The sequence below is a fragment of the Penaeus japonicus genome, unplaced genomic scaffold (genome assembly GCF_977035675.1).
Source record: "Penaeus japonicus unplaced genomic scaffold, GWHDUDI00000001_assembly GWHDUDI00000035, whole genome shotgun sequence".
Taxonomy (NCBI): Eukaryota; Metazoa; Arthropoda; class Malacostraca; order Decapoda; family Penaeidae; genus Penaeus; species Penaeus japonicus.
The window spans coordinates 928,058-933,057 of NW_028234437.1; the positions used below are offsets into that span (position 1 = coordinate 928,058).

General features: G+C 34.1%; 3 non-coding genes across 3 annotated transcripts in view; 1 reads left to right on the forward strand and 2 right to left on the reverse strand.

Annotated features, from left to right (window-relative positions):
- Positions 1 to 228, reverse strand: part of LOC147467467 (signal recognition particle RNA) — a 294-nt gene extending 66 nt beyond the window's left edge. Inside the window, exon 1 of the transcript XR_015190544.1 lies at positions 1 to 228. This exon is cut by the window's left edge and continues 66 nt beyond it. This is a non-coding gene — a non-coding RNA (signal recognition particle RNA).
- Positions 229 to 1,772: 1,544 nt separating this feature from the next.
- LOC147467468 (signal recognition particle RNA) lies at positions 1,773 to 2,070 on the reverse strand. The gene has a single exon (XR_015190567.1).
- An 851-nt stretch (positions 2,071 to 2,921) lies between these two features.
- On the forward strand, positions 2,922 to 3,215 carry LOC147467469 (signal recognition particle RNA). Its single transcript, XR_015190545.1, has one exon.
- Positions 3,216 to 5,000: the final 1,785 nt, after the last annotated feature.

Consider the following 5,000-nt stretch of genomic DNA (forward strand, 5'->3'; position numbering starts at 1 on the left):
TATTCAACATGGGCAATTTTGATTGTTATTTGTACCATTGGCCCGGATAACACCTCCTCAGTCAACCTGGACGTCCCTTGCCTACCAAGGGCGCCCATATTGATGCCAAGGTTAGTGCGGATTCTTTTTCATCATGAGGAACCCTGTAGTAGTGATCCCTACCTCAAGCCATCCTATAGCCCAGGCCTCCGAGTCGCCGGATTACAGAGTCGAGCCACCAACCCCGGCCATTTAAAGATGGTTGATAACGCCATTTTAAATAATATACTATTTGCAGACTATCCCACGAGTCACAAGGGGAAACCCCCAATCAAAAGAAACTCCGAAGACTCACACTCAGTAGCTTTACCAACAATTTTGTTTTTTGCATGTTGATTCGAATTGGCGTTTCTTCTCTTGAAATGAAAAACAATGGAAAGAATAATGCAGCAGGTTTCGTAGTTGTAATATTCTTACCGAAATTTTGCCTTTCATAACTTATCAATAATTATTTATATGCCTTTGCGATCAAACAAAAATCCTCGCCCTAGACACAATTAAATACATTTCATATTTCCCGGAGTGCACACCTTCATATACAAAAATACACACATATACATATATACATATATATATATATATATATATATATATATATATATATATATATATATATATATATATATATATATATATATATATATATATATATATATATATATATGTAATATATATATATAATGTATGTATATACATACATATATATGTGCAAAGAAGGTTTTACAAACATGATTAGCAATTTTGCATCGGATATGAAACGGTTGAGGAAACAATGATAGAAGATGAAAATACTCGACATGGATATGAAATGAACTATAACACAGAATGAATATGAAATCAGTATGAAAATATGCATGTGTGTGCCAGCATGAAGACTTGAACCTATTACAAAAAAGAACTAAGTCTGCCTTTCTTGGTAAGGTTACTGCAGGTCGTTCACTCTCGAGTGTGATAATGATAAGTTCTGATAATAGTAATAGTAATGATAGCAGCTGCAATAATATTTGGGAAAACAATAATCATAAAAATGACTTTGATGATGTTTTCTGCTAACGTATATTTCCAGATCATATAAGTAAGTAACATCTATATAGTAAAATGTTTGAAGTTGTTCAAATAAACAGAAGGCAATTTAGACACGGAATATCAATCTAAAATGATTAATTCCGAATGTGCTGTTAATTCTAACACAAGATAGTATATATATATGCATATATATATACATACATATATGTATATGTATATACATATATATGTATATATATATATATATATATATATATATATATGTATGTATGTATATATATGCATATATATATACATACATATATGTATATGTATATACATATATATGTATATATACATACAGACAGGCATATTTATGTATATATAAATTTATGTATATATATTCAAGTATGTATATATACACACATCTGTATTTATGTATGATATGACAGCCTTACCTAAATCTTGCTCTTGGAAACTTTGCCTTTTGCATTTTTGTGTATTACGAATATCGCGTTTGTGAGTGATTTATAGTTAGTTCCTTTTGAAAGTCTATAATCGTGTGGATTGATAATTGACAATTCACGACCATATCAATCTATGTACATGGATATAAAATACCAGTTCACAGATTGCCGGAAGAAAAGGTTATAGACCTTAGGAGAAGTGTATAATTAAAGTTTGAATAACTCGTCGCACAGTAATTAAATATTTATCCCTGCTCGACAAAAGGACTAAGTCTTGCTTTGTTGGCAAGGCTCTTGCAGGCCGCTCACTCTCGGGCGTGATCCCACTACTGCTCGACACGGGTGCTTTTGGCTGCTGGGTTTCCCCCCTGGCCCGGTTCACACCTCCTTAGTCAACCTGGACGTCCCTGGCTCCCCAAGGACGGCCATATTGATGCCGAGCTTAGTACGGACACCCAATCAACATGAGTAGTCCTGCAGCAGTGATCCTCACCTCAAGCCATCCTCCAGCCCAGGCTTCCGAGTCGCCGGATTACAGAGTCGAGCCACCAACCCCAGCCGCTATACTTTGATACTGAAGTTGTATTCAACATGACTTTTACCGTTTACTTAGTTGACTGTATACTCATCAACATTTACAATATGAATATTCAATGACTATTTGAGCCACATTTTCCCCACGATCACTTATAATTTATGCATACAATAAAACTACCAAGTTTGGAATGATGAACTGACATCAGATTCAGAAATTGGGGGGGAAAAAGGAATATAACAGACGGAAGAGAAAACAAGATAGATTCAAAAATGATTTACCGGATGTGACTACCAGCCGTATTATTAAAACAAAAAGCGGGGCCCACTTTGTCATTCCCGCCCCTATCTATATCTATCCATGTCTATATATATATGAATATATATATATATATATATATATATATATATATATATATATATGTATATATGTATATATTTATGTATGTATGTATATATATATATAAGTATATATATATATATACATATATGTATATATATATAATTATATGTATGTATGTATATATATACATATATGTATATATATGTATATATATATATACATATATATGTGTGTGTGTTTGTATGTGTGTGTTTGTATGTGAAGGTGTGCCCTCCAGGAAATATGAAATGCATTTAATTGTGTTTAAGGCAAGGATTTTTGTTTAATCGCAAGGGCATTAATCTTTCCATTGTTATTTATTTCAAGAGAAGAAACGCCAATACGAATCAACATGCAAAAAGCAAAATGGTTGGTAAAGCTACTGAGTGTGAGTCTTCGGAGTTTCTTTTGATTGGGGGTTTCCCCTTGTGACTCGTGGGAGAGTCTACAAATAGTATATTATTTAAAATGGCGTTATCAACCATCTTTAAATGGCCGGGGTTGGTGGCTCGACTCTGTAATCCGGCGACTCGGAGGCCTGGGCTATAGGATGGCTTGAGGTAGGGATCACTACTACAGGGTTCCTCATGATGAAAAAGAATCCGCACTAACCTTGGCATCAATATGGGCGCCCTTGGTAGGCAAGGGACGTCCAGGTTGACTGAGGAGGTGTTATCCGGGCCAATGGTACAAATAACAATCAAAATTGCCCATGTTGAATAGTAGAATTGCGTCCAGGAGTGAGAAGTCTGTAGCAACCTTGCCAATATACTCAGACTTGGTCCTTTTAACATCCAACTTTCTAACCCTTTAGTTTTCTAAATATCTAATTAAGGAATGATGAAGCGAGAGTTGAAGATGGTATAACTTACGGAGAAAAATGTGTTTATAAGCGCTAGTGAAATAATTAATGTATGGTATGTCACCAATGGCAATAGTAGTGGAAGTGGAGTATTGTGATGATATAAATTATTTTCTATCTGAAAGTATGACCCCATTACAGGTTGACATAAGTGTTAGGATTCAAAGTTAATACAGCCTTGGAAAGTTGCCACGTTTATTGAGAAAAACATTAAGCATTAGGAAGACAATTGAATTATTTGTCCATGACCTTACATAGATGATATACCTGAGAGAAAAAACATCCAAATGTCATGTTGAATGCATAACTTTAAAATGGTGAATGGAAAGTTCAGGGTTTCCAAATCTGGTGCGAGATGGCGTTTTATAGGGTGTAAGAAAATAGATCAACAATTGGGATTTACTAAGATGTGTCTTTTTTCTAATTGTTCAGTTTCTATTTGCATTTTATGCATTGTCAAAAGTTTGATCCCCAGTATCTGTGTTTCTACAATTATAATAAAAAGAAGAGTTATCCCCCCCCAAAAAAAAAAAAATAATAATAATAATAAATAATAATAATAATAAAATAGAATGGATATAATTTATATTCAAAGCCAATATGACTTGTACAAGGGTGCGAAATTTACTTGAGGTTTAAAAAATGTTTGGAACCATTGTGACAGATAATCCTTCGCTTCACTGGTTCAAAGTTAGAGAGGCATGAATGAACAAGAATAGGATTTACAAAATATATAACTTTTCTATCACTGTATTTCCAGAGGCTAAACACTAATGGCTAGTCGATGGTAAATATCCTTATCATCATATCTAAATACAGATATATATCAATATCTTTCTCTTTACCTGTCTCTTTTTATCTATCTATCTATTTACCTGTTTATTTTCCATTAATCTAATATTCACCTATTTATCTATTCACCTGTTTATCTATTTTCTATTTATATATCTAACGAAATAACAATCCAATCTGCCAAAACAGAAACTGATTGTTCTATATGATACAGAAATGTAGATTAAATTAACAAATCTTTGGAGTATTTTACTAACACAATAAAACACCATCCTTCGTTGTACTTACCTCAGTTCATATTGGATTGCTCTACAGTTTAGTGAATAGGAGGGTGACGTAAGCCAAGTTGGAAGACGTTCTCATGGACAGTGGACTACATTGTTTATATTGTTTATTTAGAAGGATGTAGTATGTAGACAAAGAGAACGCGAAAAAGAGGACGCCATCAAACGTGATGTAATTTACAATGATATAATCTTGCCACCTACGTTGGCTGGGGTTTTGGCTTGGGAAACTCAGCAGCCAAAAGTATCCGTAACCAGCAGGAGTTGGATTACGCCCGAGAGTGAGTGACCTTAAGTTGACTTGCCAACATTGGCAACGCTTCTCAATTGTACATTTACATACAAATACGCATGTATACATCCCCCTCTCTCTCTCTCTCTCTCTCTCTCTCTCCCTCTCTTTCTCTCTCCCTCTCTCTCTCTCTCTCTTTCTCTCTCTCTCTCTCTCTCTCTCTCTCTCTCTCTCTCTCTCTCTCTCTCTCTCTCTCTCTCTCTCTCTCTCTCTCTCTATATATATATATATATATATATATATATATATATGTATGTATATATATGTATATATATATGTATATAAAGATAGATAGATAGATAAACACGTTAGCGGTGAGTTCATATACATTTCTATATAGAGA